Source organism: Bufo gargarizans, chromosome 4 (genome assembly GCF_014858855.1).
Source record: "Bufo gargarizans isolate SCDJY-AF-19 chromosome 4, ASM1485885v1, whole genome shotgun sequence".
NCBI classification, from domain to species: Eukaryota; Metazoa; Chordata; class Amphibia; order Anura; family Bufonidae; genus Bufo; species Bufo gargarizans.
The window spans coordinates 513,063,500-513,089,582 of record NC_058083.1 but is presented as its reverse complement, the minus strand read 5'-3'; the positions used below and the strand labels follow the sequence as shown (position 1 = coordinate 513,089,582).

General features: G+C 46.3%; 1 protein-coding gene and 1 long non-coding RNA gene across 3 annotated transcripts in view; one reads left to right on the top strand and one right to left on the bottom strand.

Moving 5' to 3' along the window:
* The window catches only part of LOC122935524 (oocyte zinc finger protein XlCOF7.1-like), a 34,623-nt gene extending 29,620 nt beyond the window's left edge, over positions 1 to 5,003 (bottom strand). Inside the window, exon 1 of the mRNA XM_044291293.1 lies at positions 4,913 to 5,003. The gene's annotated coding sequence lies outside the window, so the exon portion shown is untranslated. The remainder of the gene's footprint in view (positions 1 to 4,912) is intronic.
* On the top strand, positions 5,000 to 18,548 carry LOC122934345. 2 transcript variants are annotated; one of them, XR_006388654.1, is made up of 5 exons: positions 5,017 to 5,096; positions 9,041 to 9,117; positions 10,245 to 10,388; positions 17,888 to 18,022; positions 18,105 to 18,548. It is a non-coding gene; the product is annotated as an uncharacterized LOC122934345 (long non-coding RNA). The 2 variants fall into 2 exon arrangements; XR_006388655.1 differs by lacking the exon at positions 9,041 to 9,117 and having other exon boundaries at positions 5,000 to 5,096.
* Positions 18,549 to 26,083: the final 7,535 nt, after the last annotated feature.

Genomic DNA, 26,083 nt, shown 5'->3' with positions numbered 1-26,083 from the left:
AAGCCTCACAAAGTGACTTCAGACCTGAACTGGTCCTTAAAAAGTTTTGAAAATGTCAAGATTTGCTTCTAAACTTCTAAGCCTTGTAACTAGAGTTGTTGCGATACCAAATTTTTGATTCGTTTTCGATACCATAAAAAAGTATTGCGATACTCGATACCATTCGATACCACACAAAAAAAAAGAAACCAAAAAAGCCACGTGCATTCCGCATTTTAAAAAATGGCGAATCACGCAGTTTTTATTTATTTTTTTCTGTTCCGGCGTTCACCACATAGATTTTTTTTTATATTTTAATAGTTTGGACTTTTCTGATGTGGCGATATGTAATATGTTTATTATTTATATATTTTATATGTGAAATTGGGAAAAAGGGGGTGATTTATACTTCATATTTTGGTGGGGTTTTTTTTTTTTAACACTTTTTATTTAATAACTATTTCCCCCCTTAGGGGCTAGAACCTGGGATCTTTTATCCATTGTCCTATTCACCCTTATAGGTCTCTATCAGGGTGAATAGGACTGCACACTGTCCCTGCTGCCCTGTGCTTTGTGAACACAGCATCAGGGATGTTACCATGGCAGCCAGGGCTTCTGTAGCGTCCTGGCTGCAATGGTAACCGATCGGAGCCCCAGGCTTACACAGCTGGGGCTCCGATCAGAAGCTGCCACTGCACCACCAATGAGGGGGAGGGGAGAGGACCCTGTGGCAACTGGCCCCACTGTGCCACCAATGATTTTAATGGGATGGGGGTTTGAGGGGGGGGGGCACACTGCACCACCAATGATAATTACCCCTTAATACAGGAGGCGGGTACTGGCAGATCAGTGGCAGTTAACCCCTCAGGTGCCACAGTGCCGCACCTGAGGGGTTAACTGCCGCTGATTGCAGCTCCCTGTCAGGGGCAGGGTGCCGGCAATGCGATTCCTGTATTATGTGTTAAAGACTGACTGATTACTTTTCCTGGGTCCAGACTAAGTATCAGGCCACACAGAGCCGCTCCGTTTGCCTGCTGTGCCCCATTACTGTCTCCTCTCCTGCTCCACATGCTGCTGATTACTATCGGAGCGATGGGAGGAGACATCAGCTTCACTAGTGGGCGTTCCTTCTTCCTGGCTGTAGCGCTGTCCAATCGCAGCGCAGGGAGAAGGAACGCCCACTAGTGAAGCTGTTGTCTCCTCCCATCGCTCCGATAGTAATCAACAGCATGTGGAGCAGGAGAGGAGACAGTAATGGGGCACTGCGGGCGAACGGAGCGGCGCCCAGGAACAATGGTGAGTGCAGGGACATCGCTGGGCGCCGCTCTGTGTAGGAATAGTCCTATCATTGGTGGCGCAGTGCGCCCGCCCCTCTCTTCTCATTGGTGGTGCAGTGCGCCCGCCCCTCCTCCGCCCCTCTCTTTTCATTGGTGGCAGCGGCAGCAGCACAGGGGGGAGGGAGGACAGCTTCCTTCTTCCCGTGCTGCTGAGAGAGCACGCCGATAGCAGCGCACTCATGTTCAGAGATACTAGACTGCGCAGAAGCGCAGCCCAGTATCGAAAAAACTGAAATCCCGGTATCGTATCAATACCGGGACAAAAGTATCGTTTGGGTATCGAAATTTCGATACCTGCAACAACCCTACTTGTAACTTGTTCCCCCAAAAATAAAATGTCATTCCCAAAATGATCCAAACATGAAGTATAAAGGAAAGGAGAGAAAAAGAGACAGGAGGCCGCGCCTCGTGTGTGTGGCTGTATTTACGGTCTTAGTTCACTCTATACAAGAAGCGCTTACCGTAAGTTGTTGTGTGTAGCCACAACAACTGTAGAAGGCTTGTGCTGGTATTCTCCCGTCCAGCATGCGGGGTCCTGTGCTGCTGCCAAGGGTTCCTTATTCTCTGCACCAGGGGTGGCAGAAGGGATAAGTAGGAGGATAAAAAGTAGTCGTATTGAACCCTTTTTTTGCGGCGCTGGAAACAGGAGGCGGATTTTCATAAAATACTTTTTTCGAGAATGAAATGCTTTTATTGTCCTGACGAAGAGGGCTGGATGCCCTTGAAACGCGTTGACAAAAAATAACCAAAACATGAAGTAGACATACGGGGAATGTAAAGTAATAACTATTTTTGTAGGTATTACTATGTATTATAGAAGTACAGAAATTAAAACTTGGAAATTTGCAAATTTTTCCAAATTTTGGTCAAATTCAGTATTTTTTTTTACTCCATTTTACCAGTTTCATGAAGTACAATATGTGACGAAAAAACTATCAGAATGGCCTGGATAAGTCAAAGCGTTTTAAAGTTATCACCACATAAAGTGACACTAGTTAGATTTGCAAAAAAATGGCCTGGTCCTTAAGGTGAAAACGAGCCCGGTCACTAAGGGGTTAAAGCTCTCGGCCTCGGAGTGACGTCTGAGACGTCCCGTACGCACGTGACGCCACCGCGCCATGACTTTACGCTGCAAAAAACGCCCGCTACCAGAACAACACTCGCCAGAGCCCTCGGGGAGTCTCTGCCTATTCAGCCATACCCCTGCCCAACGGAACATTCCGAACAGAGCCCGGGGCTCATCCTTGGCACAGGGAGGGGAGGCCACACGTCCCTGGAGCCCCTGTGCCCTGCAACGGCCCTCCCAACTAGTGGGGAAGAGACCAGGCGTCTTCTTGTCATCAGCGAGCCTGCAGGAACACAGGAGGAGCTTCCACACTTCCTGGGACAGGAAACAAGACTCATTTAGGTGAGGGGAGGAGGCAATTTTAAAGCTCGAGCTTCCATGTTGTTTCCTGTCCTGGGAGTGGGGAGCTCCCTCCTGTCCGTGCCGTTGGGGGAGGCGCCGGGGAAAACTACAATACATACTTGTAGCAGTAATTACACGATGCCACCGCTCCACAGAGGACAACGTGCGCTGTACTGACGAGGAAGCGGCGCTCACACTGGAGCATCATCTCCTCTTCCAACAGCTGATAGTCGGGGCTGCCGGGTATCAGATCCCGCCGATCAGATACTGATGACCGATCCTGACAACCACTTATCAATATAAACGGCCGACAACACCTATAACTGCCTCTGGGGAACTGGAAAAATAATCTAAAAGAGTCTAATCTCATACACTGCTTGTTTGGGATTACACTCAGGCTGAGTTTCTCCACATGGAAAAAAAAACGTATGGAATCAGCTGTGGATTACACACGGAAAAACCGGAGCACGAGCGAAATACAGGACAGTTGGGGTTTCTGCAAAAGCTTTGATTATGTCCTTCATGTATATACAGATGTACAACCAGCTGTACATATATAATTATATACCGGGGATACCCAGGTTATACCAGCATAGTCTACACTATAATACACAGGAGGATGACTATGTATATACCTGCGCTGTACATATAGATTACACTCAGATAGACCCAGGTTATACCAGCATAGTCTACACTATAATACACAGGAGGATGACTATGTATATACCTGCGCTGTACATATAGATTACACTCAGATAGACCCAGGTTATACCAGCATAGTATATACTATAATACACAGGAGGATGACTATGTATATACCTGCGCTGTACATATAGATTACACTCAGATAGACCCAGGTTATACCAGCACAGTATATACTATAATACACAGGAAGATGACTATGTATATACCTGCGCTGTACATATAGATTACACTCAGATAGACCCAGGTTATACCAGCATAGTCTATACTATAATACACAGGAGGATGACTATGTATATACCTGCGCTGTACATATAGATTACACTCAGATAGACCCAGGTTATACCAGCATAGTATATACTATAATACACAGGAGGATGACTATGTATATACCTGCGCTGTACATATAGATTACACTCAGATATACCCAGGTTATACCAGCATAGTATATACTATAATACACAGGAGGATGACTATGTATATACCTGCGCTGTACATATAGATTACACTCAGATAGACCCAGGTTATACCAGCACAGTATATACTATAATACACAGGAGGATGACTATGTATATACCTGCGCTGTACATATAGATTACACTCAGATAGACCCAGGTTATATACCTGCGCTGTACATATAGATTACACTCAGATAGACCCAGGTTATACCAGCATAGTCTATACTATAATACACAGGGAGATGACTATGTATATACCTGCGCTGTACATATAGATTACACTCAGATAGACCCAGGTTATACCAGCACAGTCTATACTATAATACACAGGAAGATGACTATGTATATACCTGCGCTGTACATATAGATTACACTCAGATAGACCCAGGTTATACCAGCACAGTCTATACTATAATACACAGGAGGATGACTATGTATATACCTGCGCTGTACATATAGATTACACTCAGATAGACCCAGGTTATACCAGCATAGTCTATACTATAATACACAGGAGGATGACTATGTATATACCTGCGCTGTGCATATAGATTACACTCAGATATACCCAGGTTATACCAGCATAGTATATACTATAATACACAGGAGGATGACTATGTATATACCTGCGCTGTACATACAGATTACACTCAGATAGACCCCGGTGCTGCTCCTGTAGCTCAGTCAGTCCCTGGGCAGCCTAGTGCCTAGTGGGCTGAGTGCTGGCGGAGGCTGACTGTGCCTGGCCGAGAGAGCTGGCGGTGAAGGGGTTAATGCCCCCTCTGCCCCAGTAATCCTGACAGACAATGGCGGTGACTACACACCTACCTGCCCTGCTGGACACTACATGTACCCACCTAGAATGTATGGGCTTCTGAGAGGATGGAGCCCCGCCCCCAAGTTGTTCTAGAAACTAATGTTCTCCACAAAACCTCCCTGACTGTAAACCTGTCCCTAATCCTGACCCCACAGGAGACCGCACAGAACACGGAGAGGACGCCCCGCAGCCCAGCACACAGGACACTTACCTGAACCTCACTTATCACCACCACCGGTAGATGCTATTTCCTAGGCAGCTAAAGGACCTCTGATGATGTCATGCCCATGTGACTAGACTCGAGTAGGCGGAGCCAGTCTGGAGTCTGCAAGAAGCACAGTTGCTTTCCCGGGCTTTTGACTGGTTTGATCTGGTGAGGACAAGGGCAAAAGCAGGTGAGGTTTTTGTTTGGTGGGTGTATGGCTAAGTAATACTCTGCAGGGAGCCTATAGAGTTAGTCTGGAGTCTGCAAGAAGCACAGTTGATTTCCCCCAGAGGCTTAGGAGCGGGTTGCTGTAATGCTCTGCAAGAGGGGGGGTTGCTGTAATGCTCTGCAAGAGGGGGGTTTGCTGTAATGCTCTGCAAGGGGGGGGGGTTGCTGTAATGCTCTGCAAGGGGGGGGGGGTTGCTGTAATGCTCTGCAAGGGGGGGGGGGTTGCTGTAATGCTCTGCAAGGGGGGGGGGGGGTTGCTGTAATGCTCTGCAAGAGGGGGGGTTGCTGGAATGCTCTGCAACAGGGGGGGTTGCTGGAATGCTCTGTAAGAGGGGGGGTTGCTGGAATGCTCTGCAACAGGGGGGGTTGCTGGAATGCTCTGCAACGGGGGGGTTGCTGGAATGCTCTGCAAGGGGGGGGGGTTGCTGGGTAATGCTCTGCAAGGGGGGGGGGATAGCTGGGTAAGGTTCTGCGGGGGGGGGATAGCTGGGTAAGGTTCTGCGGGGGGGGATAGCTGGGTAAGGTTCTGCGGGGGGGGGATAGCTGGGTAAGGTTCTGCGGGGGGGGGATAGCTGGGTAAGGTTCTGCGGGGGGGGGATAGCTGGGTAAGGTTCTGCGGGGGGGGGATAGCTGGGTAAGGTTCTGCGGGGGGGGGATAGCTGGGTAAGGTTCTGCGGGGGGGGGGGGATAGCTGGGTAAGGTTCTGCGGGGGGGATAGCTGGGTAAGGTTCTGCGGGGGGGATAGCTGGGTAAGGTTCTGCGGGGGGGATAGCTGGGTAAGGTTCTGCGGGGGGGGGATAGCTGGGTAAGGTTCTGCGGGGGGGGATAGCTGGTAAGGTTCTGCGGGGGGGGATAGCTGGGTAAGGTTCTGCTGGGGGGGGATAGCTGGGTAAGGTTCTGCTGGGGGGGATAGCTGGGTAAGGTTCTGCTGGGGGGGGATAGCTGGGTAAGGTTCTGCTGGGGGGGGATAGCTGGTAAGGTTCTGCTGGGGGGGGGATAGCTGGGTAAGGTTCTGCTGGGGGGGGGATAGCTGGGTAAGGTTCTGCTGGGGGGGGGATAGCTGGGTAAGGTTCTGCTGGGGGGGGATAGCTGGGTAAGGTTCTGCGGGGGGGGGATAGCTGGGTAAGGTTCTGCGGGGGGGGGGATAGCTGGTAAGGTTCTGCGGGGGGGGGATAGCTGGGTAAGGTCTGCGGGGGGGGGATAGCTGGGTAAGGTTCTGCGGGGGGGGGATAGCTGGGTAAGGTTCTGCGGGGGGGGGGATAGCTGGGGTAAGGTTCTGCGGGGGGGGGATAGCTGGGTAAGGTTCTGCGGGGGGGGGGATAGCTGGGTAAGGTTCTGCGGGGGGGGGATAGCTGGGTAAGGTTCTGCGGGGGGGGGGGGGATAGCTGGGTAAGGTTCTGCGGGGGGGGGGATAGCTGGGTCTATAGCTGGTTAAGGTTCTGTGGGGTTGTTGCTAGGGACCGGCCGATATTCAGGATTTTGAACGGTATCGGCATTTATTTTGCCGATAGTGTATGGGGAGCACAGATCGCGCTGCTGTCAGCGCTCTCCGTGTTCCCCTTAGCAGCACAGGGGAGAAGGAAGCAGTGTCTCCTCCCCCTGTGCTGCCGCTGCCACCAATGAAAGGACAGGGGACAAGAGGAGGGGAGGAGCTATGGCCACTGCGCCACCAATGAAGCTTAATCTCTCATTTATTCATATACAGGAGGCGGGAGCTGCAGAATCGCATAGCCGGCTCCCGACCTCTATGAGCGGTAGCTGCGATCTGCGGTAGTTAACCCCTCAGGTGCCGCGGATCGCAGCTACCGCTCATAGAGGTCGGGAGCCGGCTATGTCATTCTGCAGCCAGCTCCCGCCTCCTGTATATGAATAAATTAGAGATTAAGCTTTATTGGTGGTGAAGTGCGCCCCCTAACCCCAGTATTAGACATTGGTGGCACAGTGCGCCCCCCACCCTCCTCCCCAGTATTAAGCATTGGTGGCGCAGTGCGCCCCCCTCCTCCCCAGTATTAAGCATTGGTGGCACAGTGCGCCCCTCCACATGATCCCCTCTCCCCTGCTCCTCCGATCGGAGCCCCAGCAGTGTAATCCTGGGGCTCTGATCGGTTACCATGGCAGCCAGGACGCTATTGAAGCCCTGGCTGCCATGATAAGCTCCATGCTGCTGTGTGCACAAAGCACACAGCAGCAGGGACAGTGTGAGCTCCTATTCACCCTGATAGATCTCTATCAGTGTGAATAGGACAAGGGTTCTAGTCCCTAAGGGGGCTAAAAGTTAGTAAAAAAAAAAAAAAAAGTTACAAAAATAAAACACCAAAATATTAAATATAAATGAAAAAGAAAGATTAAAAAAAAAAAAATACACATTAAGGCTACTTTCACACTAGCGTTCATGGGTCCGTTCGTGAGCTCCGTTTGAAGGAGCTCACGAGCGGACCCAAACGCCTCCGTCCAGCCCTGATGCAGTCTGAATGGAGCGGATCCGCTCAGACTGCATCAGTCTGGCGGCGTTCAGCCTCCGCTCCGCTCCTCGCCTCCGCACGGACAGGCGGACAGCTGAACGCTGCTTGCAGCATTCGGGTGTCCGCCTGGCCGTGCGGAGGCGAGCGGATCCGTTCAGACTTACAATGTAAGTCAATGGGAACGGATCCGCTTGAAGATGTCACCATATGGCTCAATCTTCAAGCGGATCCGTCCCCCATTGACTTTACATTGAAAGTCTGAACGGATCCGCTCAGGCTGCTTTCACACTTAGAATTTTTTCTAAGTTATTAATGCAGACGGATCCGTACTGAACGGAGCTTCCGTCTGCATTAATATGATCGGATCCGATCGAACGCTAGTGTGAAAGTAGCCTAACAATAAACATGAATTTTCAGCAGATTTGTGGGAATTTTTTATTTATTTTTTCAAAAATGAAAATTCACAGAATATCGGTATAAATTATCGGCTAACGGCCTGAAAGTTCACAAATTATCGGTATCTGCCCTAAAAAATCAATATCGATCGATCCCTAGTTGTTGCTATATGACACACACTCTTGTATTTTTCAAACCAAAAATGGAAATTCCTAAAACGGCTGAATCCTGATGTTAAGTTGACGGCCGCTCAGTTGTCTTATTATTTCTTTCTTGCTTCATTGTTTCCGAAAAATATTTTCATAATTTTTAGGCTGTGCCTAACACTGGAGTTCAGTCCAATGTAAGGCAATGGGTCTAAGGCGACTTTCACACTTGCGTTCTGGTTTTCCGGTATTGAGATCCGGCAGAGGATCTCAATAGCGTAAAAAAACGGTTCCATTTTGTCCCCATGCATTTTGAATGAAAAGAGATCCGTTCAGGACGTCTTCCGTTCCTGCAGCTTTTAGTTTTGTGACTAGACAGCAAGCTGCCGTTTTGTGTCTGGTCATTAAAACTGGGTCGGCACTGAAACCCATAGAAGTCAATGGTGATGGATCTATTTTCTAGGAGACTAAAAAAACGGATCCGTCACCCATTGACATTCAATGTATTTAGTGCCTGATCCGTTTTTGATTTTTACACAACCGCATCCTAACGAAACAGATGCATCCTGATGTGCAAATCAAAACGGATCCGTTTTATTCTGGTATTGAGATCTTCTGGCGGATCTCAGTGCTGAAATTAAAAAGTGTGAAAGTAGCCTAAGATACAATACCAGCCGCAGCCACTACTACGAATAGGAAAATGCCGGTGTTTAACAATGAAGGGAATCCAGTGTTTATTGGGGTTGGGCTCACCTACGTTATAATTGTGGCCGGTTGTAAGCATGGTTCATCAGTTTGCAAGTCCACAAAAATCCCTTTTATATATAAAACTGTAAAAATGACTATGGTAATTCAATGTGTGTCTGATTATTTCTATCTACCTTGTTTTATTATGCATTTAGTCCTGGACACAGAGTCACATAAAACAGAAGGCGAAATAGCATCTATAATTGATCATGGAATTGTAGACAGAGAAAAGGTTAGAATTGGTTCTATAATAAATATTTTGTATAAAACATTGTAATTACCAATTTAATAGTCCCCCAGGGGGATTATAACAAACAATATTCACCCCTATCGATCATTGCATGTTACTGTCTGTGCTTTACTGACATTGACCAGCAGGCTGCACCAGAGAGGCACGGCCTGCTGTACAACACTCAAGGCAGGTGTGGGGCCTATACTAGACCTCTAGCCAGCCTTTACACACATCGGCACCCCGCCATCGTATTTTAGTGTTGCCGATAGGAGACAGTGGCAGTCCGCTTACATGCAATGGGTGCCATTGCCCACATCATGTAAGGGGTTAAAGAGCCCGGATCGGCACTCCTGCCGGTCCAGACTGTAAGAATAGGAGCGGCTCTCATGCAAGACTGGAGTCCCCACTACCCGCTGCAAGGGATTTCCACTTATAGTATGAGGCTTCCATGTATATAAAGTGTCGGTTTACCAAAAATTTGCTTATGTTTCAGGTATATGCCAAAGTACTGTCAAAAAGGTATACAAATGTTTAGCGTTGAATCTTTAAAGGGAACCTGTCACCTCCAAAAACCAACCCAAGCCGCCAGCAGTACCTGAGAGTAGCCAGCAGTGAGTTTCTAATGATTATTTTCGTTCAGCAGTCAGATGCGGTAAAAGCTCTGAAAACGTTCCTTTATCCCCTGCCCGCGCTATTTTCTAGTCCAGGTAAGCGCGCGCCTCCTTCCTGCCTCTTCGCTGTGACTGACAGCGCTTATGCAGAGAGATTGGCTTGCTTTGCCAAACTGCCGGCTGTCAGTCACAGCGAAGAGGCAGGAAGGAGGCGCGCGCTTACCTGGACTAGAAAATAGCGTGGGCAGGGGATAAAGGAACGTTTTCAGAGCTTTTACCGCATCTGACTGCTGAACGAAAATAATCATTAGAAACTCACTGCTGGCTACTCTCAGGTACTGCTGGCGGCTTGGGTTGGTTTTTGGAGGTGACAGGTTCCCTTTAAAACGTTTATGTAACAACAAAAACGTTATGTTGCTATAGGTTAAACGATAGATGGCTAATTAAAAATACAGGCCTTTGTGTCTAATATCACTTTTTATGATTTATTTATTTATTTCCTATTTGGTCTTTTAGGCCAGTGAAGGTTTGGGTCTTAAAAAATTACTCAAGCACTACAACACATATATGATGAGCTGATGGCTGCCGTAAATGACTACGAAGAAAATACAAAGTCAAACTTTGTTTGTTTTAAGCACACCAAGAACTTTGGCAAGCAAGGTATGATATGTTGTGTAGTCATATAAAGTTATTCTAATAGAATGTGATAGTTATATGGTGTGGGTGTGTGCTAAGGAAACCAAATAAGGAATTGCAACTTTCAAATAACATTTAGGCCTCTTTCACACGGGCGTCATGTTTTTTTGCCCGGATAATATGCGGGTGCGTTGCGGGAAAATGCGCGATTTTTCAGTGTGAGTTCAAAACATTGTAATGCGTTTTGCACGCGCGTGAGAAAAATCGGCATGTTTGGTACCCAAACTTCTTCACAGAAGTTTGGGTTAGGTGTTCTGTAGATTGTATTATTTTCCCTTATAACATGGTTATAAGGGAAAATAATACATTCATATTTCAGAATGCTTCATACAATAGGGCTGGAGGGGTTAAAAAAATAATAATAATTTAACTCTCCTTAATACACTTGTTCGCGCAGCCGGCATTTCTTCAGTCTTATTTCTTCGGGACCCGGGTAAAGGACCTGTGGTGACGTCACTGCGCTCATCACGTGGTCCATCACATTATCTTTTACCACGGCGATGGGTCATGTGACGGACCATGTGATGAGTGCAGTGACGTCATCACAGGTCCTTTACCCAGGTAGGTCCTGAAGACAATAGAGAAGCTGGGCTGCGCAATCAAGTGGGTTAAGGTGAGTAAAATGTATTTAATGGAAAATAATAATGATCGGGTCTCCATCCCGATCATTCAACCTAGCTTCAAAATCGCACCGCACTTGCTTGTGATTTTCACACAGTACCATTCACTTCTATGGGGCCTGCGTTGCGTGAAAAATTCACAAAATAGAGCTTGCTGCGATTTTTGCACAAGTGATGCGTGAAAATCACCGCTCGTGCACAGCCCCATAGAAATGAATGGGTCCTGATTCAGTGCGGGTGCAATGCGTTCAACTCGCGCATTGCACCCGCGCGGAATACTCGCTCGTGTGAAAGGGGCCTTAGGCTACTTTCACACCTGCGTTCAGGTGTCCGCTCGTGAGCTCCGTTTGAAGGGGCTCACAAGTGGCCCTGAACGCAGCCGTCTGGCCCTAATGCATTCTTAGTGGAGGCGGATCCACTAAGAATGCATCCGTCTGCCAGCGCTCAGCCTCCGCTCCGCTCAGTGAGCGGAGTTCGGGTGTCCTCCTGGCCGTGCGGAGGCGTGCGGATCCGTCCAGACTTACAATGTAAGTCAATGGGGACTGATCCGCTTGAAGATGACACCATATGGCTCAATCTTCAAGCGGATCCGTCCCCCATTGACTTTCAATGTAAAGTCTGAACCGCTCAGGCTACTTTCACACTTAGAAAATTTTTCTAAGTTATAATGCAGACGGATCCGTTCTGAACGGAGCCACCGTCTGCATTAATATGAGCGGATCCGTTCAGAACGGATCCGATCGAACGCAGGTGTGAAAGTAGCCTTAGCGGAAATGTATTTATTTATTTATTTTTTTCTTCTCACAAAGTCTCCCTTTCCGCTAACTTGGGACAAAAATTTCAATCTTTCATGGACTCAATATGCTCCTCAGCGAATACCTTGGGGTGTCTTCTTTCCAAAATGGGGTCATTTGTGGGGTGTTTGTACTGCCCTGGCATTTGAGGGTCTCCGCAGTCATTACATGTATGGCCAGCATTAGGAGTTTCTGCTATTCTCCTTATATTAAGCATACAGGGCTGAAAGAAAAAATGTACGGCACAGATTTCTTCATTCGCATCGATCAATGTGGATGTAAAAAATCTCTGCCAAAAAAAAGAGGGGAAAGGCGTCTGCCAGGACATAGGAGCTCCGCCCAACATCCATACCCACTTAGCTCGTATGCCCTGGCAAACCAGATTTCTCCATTCACATCAATCGATGTGGATGAATAAATCATTGCCGGGATTTATTAATTTTTTTATATATACAAAGTGTTTGCCAAAGCATAGGAACGCCGCCTCCCCCTCAGCTCGTATGCCTTGGCAAACGTATCTGTTACTGCAGAGTAGAAATCTCGTCTTGCAGCGCCGCATACACCGACTTTTGTGTAATCTGACAGCAGCGCAATGCTTCTGTCAGAATGCACATCAGTGCTGCAGCTGCTTGATCGCTTGGTCCACCTAGAAGGTAAAAAAAAAAAACAGGCCACAACGCAATAAATTTATTAACATTAACTTTAGAGAGCATTAACTTTTATAAACTTTTGAAACTGAACAATAACTTTTTTTGCTTACCGGTGTTTTTTTTTTTTTTTTTACATCTTTATAAGACAAACCTCTCCTTCCCCATGGGACAATGTGCAAAGCGCAAATCGCCCAGAGATGTGGCGAAGTACATTATGCACTTTGTCCCAGGTGAAAGGAGAGGTTTGTGGCAGCTCTGTGTGAAAGGGCCCTAATAGCCCAGTGTACCTGTCCTGTGTGATGCAATCCCTACACTAATAGTGTACCTGAGTGTGGAACTTGCAGAAACACTCCCCTATGCATAGGGCAGGCTGGTCAGGACAGTCAGGCCAAAAAAAGGTGGTGTCTCGCCTTATTCCACCCCTGCTACAGACACAACATCTTTTTCTTGGGGAATGTTGAGTTGGGGTACCAGGATAGACAGATGGGAAGTGTCTGCCATGTAGCCGGCTCACTACATCAGGGCCTTGGGGCACGGATCCTCCTGGATACAGGATTTTCCGAAATGATCTCTTCCTGGAATTTTAGGAAGGATCCTGTTCTCCCAGCCTTACTGTAGAGAACAAAACTATTATACAGAGCCAATTGGATCAAATATACAGACACCTTCTTATACCACCGTCTGGTGCGTCGGGGAAACTAAATAGGGAGCCAACATCTGGTCATTGAAGTCCACCCCTCCCATGTGAAGGTTATAGTCGTGGACAGAGAGGAGTTTTACAATTACTCCAGTTGCCCTTTCAATTTGTACAGTCGTGTCTGCGTGAATGGTGGACAGAAGGTAAACGTCCCTCCACTTCACCGCGAGCAGTTCTTGGTCACACAAGGCAGCCCTCTCCCCCCGTGCAAGTCGGGTACTAACGAGCCGTTGGGGAAAGCCCCGACGACTAGGTCGCGCGGTGCCACAGCATTGAATTCCGACTAGATGTAAGTGCCGAAAGAGGGCCACGCTTGAGTAAAAATTGTCCATGTATAAGTGGTGCCCCTTGTGGAGTAAGGGTGACACCAAGTCCCAGACAATCTTGCCACTGCTCCCCAGGTAGTCAGGACATCCGACCGGCTCCAGTTTTGAGTCTTTTCCCTCATAGACCCTAAAACGATATGTATAGCTTGTGGCCCTTTCACAGAGCTTATACAGTTTGACCCCATACCGGGCGCGCTTGCTGGGGATGTACTGTTTTATGCCAAGGCGCCCGGTAAAATGTACTAGGGACTCGTCTATGAAGATGTTTTGATTAGGGGTATACGCATCTGCAAATCTGGATGACAAATGGTCTATGAGGGGCCGAATTTTATGGAGCCGGTCATAAGCAGGGTGGCCTCTTGGATGACAGGTGCTATTGTCAGCGAAATGCATAAAGCACATGATGGCCTCAAAATGCGCCCTAGACATTGCAGCAGAGAACATGGGCATGTAATGTATTGGGTCTTTAGACCAATATGACCGCAATAAAAAAAAAATTGTTAGACCCATGCTGAGGAGAAGGCCCAACAAAATTTTAAACTCGGAAACTGTGACTGGTTTCCACCGGAAAGGCTGGGCATAGAAGCTTTCCGGATTGGCGGTAATAAACTGTGTGGCGTAGCGGTTGGTTTCTGCCACAACTAGGTCATAGAGATCCGCGGTGAAGAAAAGCTCAAAAAACTGAAGGGCCGATCCTAAATGAGCAGTCTCCACGCGAACTCGGGACTGGGTGTTGAAAGGGGGCAATACGGGTGCGGCGGAAGCAGGGGATTGCCAATTAGGATTTGCCAGCACCTCTGGGAGACTAAGGGTTCTACGGGCCTGTGAACGCGGTGGCTGCGACGGGGGAGTTATTGCACGTGCCACCGTACCAGCTGGAACTGCCCTTCTGGTGCTCGCCACTTCACCAGGGAATACAGCAGTGCTGGTAGAAGGTCCAGGGTGTGCTGCGCTGCTGGTGTATGCCGCACCATAAACAAGATCAGCGCTAGCACCACTCTGCTGCAAATGAGGATCATCATGCGGGGTATGCAGAACTCTGACATGGGATCGGGTACGCCTGACCGTAGCAGGGACCTCTACCTCGTCATCTTCGCTAGCGGTTAGAGTGCCACTGCTGTCTACAGGTTCATATTCTTAACCACTGGATTCAGCGGATGAGGCGTCCCCATCGCTTTCATCCATCACGGCCAGAATCCTGTAGGCCTCTTCAGCGGAATACCCCTTGTTTGACATTTTGGGTTCACTAAATTTAGGGGGTATTCCTCTGAGACTACCCGGGAAAAAGAGCAAACCTACCTAGTAAAAAGGAGTGCTTGCGAAGTAAAGCTGCGATCGCTAATAAAGACCCAAAAAGCTCAAAACTGATCTTTTATAGCTGCGCAGCGATTTTACGGTGTTTTTGCAGTGATCAGAAAAAAAAAAATTCTGTCACTGCGGTGGGGCGGACTCAACGCAAGTGTGCGCACAAGATCAGGCCTGATCGGGCGAACACTGCGTTTTTTTTTTGTAGAACCTAAGGTGACCCTAATGTACTTATATAGATCTGATTGCAATCAGTATTGATCACTTACAGATACTATATAGTACTAGTGCTGATTAGCGACAGCGATGACGCTAATCAGCGACTAATCAGTGAATGTGGTGCGGTGGGCAGGGCGCTAAACTACCTAGCAAGTAGCTAACTACCTGGCAGAGATGAGGGACCCTTACAGGGGGGGTGGATAAGGGGGCGATCAGGGAGTCTAATATGGGTGATCAGGTGCTAAATATGGGGTTAATAAATGACAGGGTAATATCTAATGTGTAGTGTGGTGATTTGGTGCTACTTTCAAAATAGCGTCTGACATAACCATTTCATTGGTCGATTCAAAAATCCACAGCCTGCCAGCCAATGATCCCGGCCGGCAGGCTGCAGGTGAACTTGTGAACTACGCGATCCTGTGAGCGCGCGTTCACAGGAAATCTCGGCTCACGCGAGATGACTCCAATCGGCGTTAGTGTAGCCTGAGAGTGCCGCAGCAATGACGCCTTTTCGGCGTTAGGTGTGCGGCAAGCTGTTAAAAGCATGTATTTTGTGGAAGTGTGATTTTTATTTTTTATTTTTTTTCCAATATGGAAATGTTTAATAAACTGATAGCCACTTGAACTACCGTATTTTTCGCCCCATAAGACGCACTTTTCCCCCCCAAAAAATCGGGGGGGAAATGCCCCTGCGTCTTATGGGGCGAATGCGGACAATTTGACATCGCTGGATGCGATGTAGCGTACGCTGGGGCTGGGGGAGGGACTGGAGGAGGAGCTGGGGGCCGGGAATAGCGGCGGGGCGGTGCAATCAATGTACTATAGCTCCTCCCCGCCGCTCCGATATACTAATATTAAATGTCTTATTCGATTAAAATGTATTAGATATGCCCCCTCACTCCTATATTGCTAATTGTACCTTACATCCTATTCCTAGCTTCTGTAATGCAGGACGGGCGGGCGGCAGCGTGACTCCCTGATGTCACGTGCCTGCGCCGCCTACTTTATGAATGAAGCAGGCGGCGCAGGCAAGTGACGTCAGCGAGTGACGCGCCGGCCGCCCGGCCTGCATTACAGAAGCTAGGAATAGGATGTAAGGTACTATTAGCAATATAGGAGTGAGGGGGCATATCTAATACATTTTAATCGAATAAGACATGTAATATTAGCGGCGGGGGCGGCGGCGGGTGGGTGAGCTGATCTGTAGATGGCACAGTTAGGGGGGGGGGGGTGTCTGTGGATGCCACTGTTTTGGGCTGGGGGGGCTGTGGATGGCACATATATAACAGTGCCATCCACAGATCCCCCACCCTGTAACAGTGCCATCCACAGATCCCCCACCCTGTAACAGTGCCATCCACAGATCCCCCACCCTGTAACAGTGCCATCCACAGATCCCCCACCCTGTAACAGTGCCATCCACAGATCCCCCACCCTGTAACAGTGCCATCCACAGATCCCCCCCCCCCTGTAACAGTGCCATCCACAGATCCCCCCCCCCCTGTAACAGTGCCATCCACAGATCCCCCCCCCTATAACAGTGCCATCCACAGATCCCCCCCCTATAACAGTGCCATCCACAGATCCCCCCCCTATAACAGTGCCATCCACAGATCCCCCCCCTATAACAGTGCATCCACAGATCCCCCCCCTATAACAGTGCCATCCACAGATCCCCCCCCTATAACAGTGCCATCCACAGATCCCCCCCCCTATAACAGTGCCATCCACAGATCCCCCCCCTATAACAGTGCCATCCACAGATCCCCCCCCCTATAACAGTGCCATCCACAGATCCCCCCCCTATAACAGTGCCATCCACAGATCCCCCCCCTATAACAGTGCCATCCACAGATCCCCCCCCTATAACAGTGCCATCCACAGATCCCCTCCCCTATAACAGTGCCATCCACAGATCCCCCCCCCTATAACAGTGCCATCCACAGATCCCCCCCTATAACAGTGCCATCCACAGATCCCCCCCCCCTATAACAGTGCCATCCACAGATCCCCCCCCTATAACAGTGCCATCCACAGATCCCCCCCCTATAACAGTGCCATCCACAGATCCCCCCCCCTATAACAGTGCCATCCACAGATCCCCCCCCCCTATAACAGTGCCATCCACAGATCCCCCCCCCCCCTATAACAGTGCCATCCACAGATCCCCCCCCCCCTATAACAGTGCCATCCACAGATCCCCCCCCCCTATAACAGTGCCATCCACAGATCCCCCCCCCCTATAACAGTGCCATCCACAGATCCCCCCCCCCCTATAACAGTGCCATCCACAGATCCCCCCCCCCCCTATAACAGTGCCATCCACAGATCCCCCCCCCCCTATAACAGTGCCATCCACAGATCCCCCCCCCCCTGTAACAGTGTGTCAGTCATCCACAGATCCCCCCCCCATAACAGTGTCCGTCATGCACAGATCCCCCCCCCATAACAGTGTCCGTCATGCACAGATCCCCCCCCCATAACAGTGTCCGTCATGCACAGATCCCCCCCCATAACAGTGTCCGTCATCCACAGATCCCCCCCCCATAACAGTGTCCGTCATCCACAGATCCCCCCCCCCATAACAGTGTCCGTAATCCACAGATCCCGCCCATAACGGTGTCCTTCACAGATCCCCAGTAATAGTGCCACCCACAGACCACCATTAGTTCCAAACCCACCAAAAGCTAAAAATTAATTTTTTTCTTATTTTCCTCCCCAAAAACCTAGGTGCGTCTTATGGGCCGGTGCGTCTTATAGGGCGAAAAATACGGTATTTAAATGAACATTTTGATAGAAATGTGACATGGATAAGAGCAAGACATTCATTTTTGAGGCTAATTTTTTTGCAGGTGCAGGGTCTGGTCATTTCGGAGGCAGACAACAATAGGGGTTGACGCGCGTTACCAGAAAGATACCTGGTGGTGATGTTTCCTGAGAACATCGAGCCTTAGGGAAAACGCTAAAGAATGGATATTGTATGAAAGGTACTTTTTATATTTGCCTAGTAAATTTTTCAGGCTTTCTTTCTGGTTTATATATTCACTTTTTTCCCTTTATTTTAAACAGGTTTCAGTTGGCTTCTTACATTTGCTTTCTTGAAGATTGAATGGATCAAGTCACCTCGTTCACAGCATCATATGCTTATATTCTGTAATTTTTTTTTTTTTACCCTTGTTATGCACTTGTCATCTTAATTTTTATTTCGTTATGCACATGGATTGAGCATCTCTTTAACCCCTTAACGACATGTGACATAAATTTGCGTCAACATGCCAGTAAGAAGATATGGAGCTGTTGCAGATTATGTGTAAGTAACCATAGCAAGAAAACGAAATGATGTTCGGCTCCAAAAAACAAGCAAACTTTTATTTCATTCGGTTTAAAAATCCAGACAAATACAAGGCAAACGTATTATTTATTATTAAAGCGCCATTCATTCCATAGCGCTGTACATGTGATAAGCGGTGCACATACATAATACAGACAATTGCACTAAGCATGAACAAGACGAGTTACAGACTGGTACAGAAGGAGAGAGGGCCCTGCCCGTGACGGCTTACAATCTACATGGTATGGCAGAAGGACACAGTAGGTGCGGGTGAAGTTGGTCATGGCGGTATAGAGGCAGCAGGGTCACGGGTTGTAGGCTTGTCTGAAGAGGTGGGTTTTCAGGTTTCTTTTGAAGGATTCCACTGTAGGTGAGAGTCTGATATGTTGGGGTAGCGAGTTCCAGAGTATGGGGGATGCACGGGAGAAATCCTGGAGGCTATTGTGGGAAGAGGTGATAAGAGGAGAGAAGGAGGTCGTGTGAGGATCGGAGATTGGGTGTGGGGGTGTATCAGGAAAGTAGCTCAGAGATGTAGGGAGGGGACAGGTTATGGACGGCCTTGTATGTATTTGTTAGTACTTTGAAGTGGATTCGCTGGGCAATGGGGAGCCAGTGAAGGGATTGGCAGAGGAGTAATAGGGTGAGAGGTGGATTAGTCGGGCAGCAGAGTTCAGGATAGATTGGAGGGGTGCGAGAGTGCTAGATGGAAGGCCACAGAGGAGGATGTTGCAGTAGTCCAGGCGGGAGATGATGAGCGCATGTACAAGCATTTTCGCAGATTCAAAGTTAAGGAAAGCGCGGATGCGGGAGATGTTTTTGAGTTGGAGGCGGCAGGTGGTGGAAAGGGCTTGGATGTGCGGTCTGAAGGAGAGGGCAGAATCCAAGGTCACTCCAAGGCAGCGGACTTGGTTGACCGGGGAGAGTGTGCAGCCGTCCTTCTTCCTGTTGGCGGACAGAAAACTCGCGCAGGCACAGTACCGCCTGCGCGATCATCAAGCTCCTGAGGGCAACAGCCTCAAAAGTCTCACTGGGTATGCGCTGAGCCCAGTGATGTAACCTGAGCGCTGTTGCCCTGAGGAGGTTGATGATCGCGCAGGCGGTACTGCGCGTGCGCGAGTTTTCTAGCAGACAGGAAGAAGGACGGGGCATTTCTAGAAGGTAGACTATGACGTGGGGAGGGGGCGGAACCGTTTGCCGGGCTGTGGGAGGTTATTTGAGGATCAGGAGGGGCACTGCAGGGGGGCGTCACTGGGCAACGGAGAGGGGAAAAAACGCCCCTCTGGGCACCTTGGCGCCTCATTAGCATATCATAAAAAGCGCTTTTATATCAAAAGGACAAAACGAAATAAAGTAAAAAGATGACTTCTGGAAATAATGTACTTTAGTGAACATAGCGATGGTGCCAGCTTAAAATGGTAAAAGCAGGTGACAGATTCCCTTTAACACGTTCAGGACCTTGGACGAGTATACTCGTCCTGGCATTAAACTGTCACCATGTCTGCAGACGTGACAGCGCTGAGTGCCGGCTGTTACACACAGCCAGCCACTCAGGCTCGCCGATATGGGGGTCCCCCCCCCATATCGGCGATTGCTGCAAACCGCAGGTCAATTCAGACCTGCGGTTTGCAGCGCTTTATGTAGTTTCTGATCCCTGCGGTCCCTGACCGCAGGGATCAGAAACCTAAAAATGTCCAAAATCTAATATTTTTTAACCCCCCTGCACCCCTGAATTCATTTATGTGCAGGGGGGCGGTGCGGCAGTTGCGGGATCGCGATCCCCCGCCCGCCTCCCGCTAAATTTTCATTGGTGTCCAGTGGTTTACCAGAGTGTCAGGAAATTGCTGACACTCTGTTATAAACGGCTGACATCGCTGCGATGTCAGCCGTTTAGCCATTTCACCCTTTCCATACCGCGGTCCGTACGGACCGCGGTATGGAAAGGGTTAAGTCGGGGAGCTCCCCCCCTCTGCCATCGGGGGGCTGCTGTGCCTTTGCAGCCCCCAGATGGATGGGGGGACAGAGGGAGGGAGCTCCCCTCCTTCCCCGTCTGCTTAGTTGTGGCAGACGGGGAAGGTCCCCATGGCAACAGGACGCCTTCTCAGGCGTCCTGCTGTCCATGGTGCTGAACAGATCTATGCTAAAAGCATAGATCTGTTCAATGTAAGTAAAATACAGTACAGTAGAATATATTGTACTGTACTGTATTATACAGACATCAGACCCACTGGATCTTCAAGAACCAAGTGGGTCTGGGTCCCAAAAATGTAAAAAAAAAAAAAAAGTAAAGATAATAAAATCACATTTATCACTGAATAAAAATTAAAAAAATTAAATACACTACACATATTGGGTATCGCTGCGTCCGTAACAACCTGATCTATAAAACGGTCAGGTTACTTTCCCCGCACGGTGAACTCCATAAAAATAAAAACTATCAGGAAATTGAAATTTTGCCCACCTTACTTCCCAAAAAAGGTGATAAGTGATCAAAAGAGTTGCATGTACGCCGAAATAGTACCAATCAAACAGTCACCTCATCCCGCAAAAAATTAGCCCCTACATAAGACAATGGCCCAAAAAATAAATAAAAAACTAGACACTATAACATGATTTTTTTTTTGTTTCAAAAATATTATTGTGTAAAACTTACATAAATAAAAAAAAAGGTATATATATTAGGTATCGCCACGTCCGTATCGACCAGCTCTATAATAATATCACATGAGCTAACCCCTCAGATGAACACCATAAAAATTAAAAACTGTGCTAAATAAACAATTTTCTGTCACCTTACATCACAAAAAGTGTAATAGCAAGCGATCAAAAAGTAATATGCACCCCAAAATAGCGCCGCCAATCAAACCGTCATCTCATCCCGCAAAAATCATACCCTACCCAAGATAATCGCCCAAAAACTGAAAAAACTATGGCTCTTAGACTATGGAAACACTAAAACATGATTTATTTTTTTTTGGTTTCAAAAATGAAATCCTTGTGTAAAACATACATTAAATATAAAAAAAGTATACATATTAGGTATCGCCGCGTCCGTATCGATCGGCTCTATAAAAAAATCACGTTACCTAACCCCTCAGTTGAACACCGTAAAATTTTTTGAATAAAAACGGTGTAAAAAAATCTATTTTTTGTCATCTTATGTAACATAAACTGTAATAGCAAGCGATCAAAAGGGCATATGCACCCCAAAATAGTGCCAATAAAACCGTCATCTCATCCCACAAAAAATGAGACCCTACTTTAGATATTCGCCCAAAAACTGAAAAAACTATGGCTCTCAGACTATGGAAACACTAAAACATGATTTATTTTTTTTTGTTTCAAAAATGAAATCATTGTGGAAAACTTACATAAATAAAAAAAATTGTATACATATTAGGTATCGCCGCGTCCGTGACAACCTGCTCTATAAAAATACCACATGATCTAACCTGTCAGATGAATGTTGTAAATAACAAAAAAAAAAACGGTGCCAAAAAAGCTATTTGTTACCTTGCCTCACAAAAAGTGTAATATAGAGAAACAAAAAGATCATATGTACCCTAAACTAGTACCAACAAAACTTCCACCCTATCCCGTAGTTTCTAAAATGGGGTCACTTTTTTGGAGTTTTTACTCTAGGGGGACTTCAAATGGGACATATTGTAAAAAAAAAAAACAGTCCAGCAAAATCTGCCTTCCAAAAACCGTATGGCATTCCTTTCCTTCTGCGCCCTGCCGTGTGCCCGTACAGCGGTTTACGACCACATATGGGGTGTTTCTGTAAACTACAGAATCAGGGCCATAAATAATGAGTTTTGTTTGGCTGTTAACCCTTGCTTTGTAACTGGAAAAAAAATAGTAAAATGGAAAATTTGCCCAAAAATTCCAATTCTGAAATGTCATCTCTATTTGCCAATAACTCTTGTGGAACACCTAAAGGGTTAACAACATTTGTAAAATCAGTTTTGAATACCTTGAGGGGTGTAGTTTCTTAGATGGGGTCACTTTTATGGATTTTCTACTCTAGGGGTGCATCAGGGGGGGCTTCAAATGGGACATGGTGTCAAAAAAACTGTCCAGCAAAACCTGCCTTTCCAAAACCGTATGGCATTCCTTTCCTTCTGCCCCCTGCCGTGTGCCCGTACAGCGGTTTACGACCACATATGGGGTGTTTCTGTAAACTACAGAATCAGGGCCATAAATAATGAGTTTTGTTTGGCTGTTAACCCTTGCTTTGTAACTGGAAAAAAAAGATATGCCAAAAAAGTGAAATTTTGAAATTGTATCTGTATTTTCCATTAATTCTTGTAGAACACCTAAAGGGTTAACAAAGTTTGTAAAAATCAGTTTTGAATACCTTGAGGGGTGTAGTTTCTAGAATGGTGTCTTTTTGGGTGGTTTCTATTATATAAGGCTACATTCACACGTCAGTATTTTACTATATCCCGATTTTCGGTCCGTTTTTTGCGGATCCGTTGTTCCTGAAAATGTTTCCGTATGTCATCCGTTTTTTGCGGATCCGCAAAAAACGGAAACATGTATAAAGTTCAATAATCAAATAAAGTTTTTTGGATTTCTTTGAAAAAAAAATAAATAAAAATTTGTGTTTCCAGGAACGGATTCCGCATAAAACGGATGACATACGGAATGACATCCGAATGTCTTCCGTTTTTTGCGGATCCATTGACTTTGTATTGTACCAGGATCCGAATTTTGCGGACAAGAATAGGACATGTTTTATATTTAAACGGACATGCGGAACGGAACAACGGAAACGGACAGCACACATTGTGCTGTCCTATTTTTTTTCCAGGACCCATTGAAAATGAATGGGTCCAGATCTGGTCCTGATCTGTTCCGCAAAAAACGGAACAGATCAGGAAAGAAAAAACAGACGTGTGAATGGGCCCTAAGCCTCACAAAGTGACTTCAGACCTGAACTGGTCCCTAAAATTTGGGTTTTTGAAAAGTTCAGAACAATTTCAAGATTTGCTTCCAAACCCCTAAGCCTTGTAACATCCCCAAAATATAAAATATCATTCCCAAAATGATGCAAACATGAAGTAGACATATGGGGAATGTAAAGTAATAAATATGTTTGGCGGTATTACTATGTATTATAGAAGTAGAGAAATTGAACCTTGGAAATTTGCAATTTTTTACAAATTTTTGGTAATTATTATTTTTTTTTTTATAAATAATTTTTTTTAAATTTTACTTTATTTTACCAGTGTCATGAAGTACAATATGTGCCGAAAAAACAATATTGTTGGCCTGGATAAGTTAAAGCGTTTTAAAGTTATCAGCACTTAAAGTGACACTGGTCAGATTTGCAAAAAAAATGGCCTGGTCCTTAAGGTGAAAATGAGCCGGGTCCTTAAGGGGTTAAATGTAGGTTATGAGGATATAAATATATATACATATGTAAATACAGTATTTATTATTTGCACTTAGTTTTTTCTTTTTATTTCTTTGAGACCCAACATATAGTAATTTGCACTTATGATTTGGTTATTGATATGGTTATATTTTATGTCTAAATATGAACTATTAATGTATTTGAATTAATAGAGTTTTTCACTACTGGTGCACACTTTTTATTCCAATGTGATTTGTTGCATCATACGATTTTTTTGTAATCATGTAATAATAAAAAAATTTAATTTATTAAATGCAAAACATGGTTGCGCAACATTGTTTTGGAGGTAGTAATATACTGTACACAAAAAATTTAATGACAAACAAACGCAGTGGTTCTGTATGGCTTAAAAATGTTTGGTATGTCCACTACAATTAAGGAACATTGTTTATGCTGTATTTTGTGTCAATAAAAAAGTTTTCTTAGAAATATTGGTTTGTAGTGTTGATTTACAGTTGGACCATTAAAAACTATCAGATCCAAATGTACAGGGTTCATTTTAGGACATTGTCAGATATCATAGTCAAGTATCAGAATAATGTAAGGCAAAATCCTATCTCTGACACCGGACTTTCTTCACAGGTCAGGGTCAGTCAGAATGAGTTATAGAAAGACTTATTTGCGAGAGCTCATAGAACTATAAAAGAGCCTATAGCTCGGAGTTAACATTGCTGCATTGCAAACCAAAGGTTTTTGAGTTCAAGACCCAATAGAAACCTTAATAACAAAAATATATTTTTAAACCCAAGCTAGGAGACAAATTGAAATGATGTTTGACTTTGACTACTCACTGGTCAGATTCAAAAAGAATTTGTGTATTTTTATGGAAAATCACATAGCTAGAGAAGATCCATGATCCTTTCAGGCTGAGCCTATAAGGCAATGATAAGGTTTCTGTGTATAAGTCTAATATGTTCAAGACCCGATACAAACCTAAAAAAATAACATACACATATAGATGATGAATAAACAATAAAAGTCCGCAGCACTCCTTGCTGCGCATTAGGTATTGGGAGACGCGCTGAATGCAGCGTGAATCACTGCGACTTGGGAAGGGAGTTTTGTCCTCCTTGTTCGATACATAAAATACAGCTTTAATCTCCCAGCAAGAAGTGCTGCTGACTTTTGTTAAATTATATAATTTATTTTAATTTTTTTAAACCCTAGCTAGGAGACCAATTAAAATGATGTTTGACTTTGATGTCTGACTTTCCTCTTTGGTCAGCGTCAGATTCAAAATTATTTAAAGAGTTCCTGTATTTGTCTGCTGTATCACATAGTGAAAGAAAATCCATAACTACTCAGAGTTCAGCCTATACCTTAACCCTGGGTTCACACCTGAGCGTTTTACAGCGCGTTCAAACGCGCTGTAAAACGCTCAAGACATGAAATCTAATGCTTCCCTATGGGAATGGTTCACACCTGGGCGTTTTACAGCGCATACGAACGCGCTGTAAAACGCCCGACGCTCAAACAAGTACTTGAGCTTCTTTGGGGCGTTTTGACGCGCGTTTGTGGCCATAGGACACTGCAGTCAATGACACAAACGCGCGTTTACTATTACAAAAAACGCGCATAAAAACGCGTCTTTAGGTTCAAGACCCAATAGAAACCTTGAAAAAATTTATTTTGTTAACCCTAGCTAGGAGACAAATGCAAATTATGTTTGACTTTGATGTGTGACTTTTCTCACCCATCAGTGTCAAAGGAGTTTCATATATAATGTATATGTGCTGCTAAATCACATAGCAATTAACAAAAAAACATGAAGTAAACCCACTTTGTACCTCTATTGTATCCTTAAAGGGGTTGTCTCACTTCAGTAAGTCACATTTATCATGTAGAGAAAGTTAATATAAGGTACTTGCTAATGTATTGTGATTGTCCATATTGCTTCCTTTGCTGGCTGGATTAATTTTTCTATCACATACACGGCTCGTTTCCATGGTTAAAGACCACCCTGCAATCCATCTGTGGCCGGGTCCTCTCTGGTGGCCGGGTCCATGGGAGCGTACATACACTAGTGCTTTTTCCTATAATGTGCAAGCAAGACCATCACTGATGGATTTCAGGGTTGTCTGTAACCATGGAAACGAGCAGTGTATAACATAATGGAAAAAAGAATCCAGCCAACAAAGGTAGCAATATGGATAATGTAACGGAACGCCTGCCACCCCGACTGGGCACCTTCCGCTGACGGATGCTCCTAGTGCTTCCAGAGGGCTCCAAGCACTCCACCGGACACCATAACCACCACAGACCCCACAAACCGCCGCAGCTTGGTTAGGGTCTCGCCGT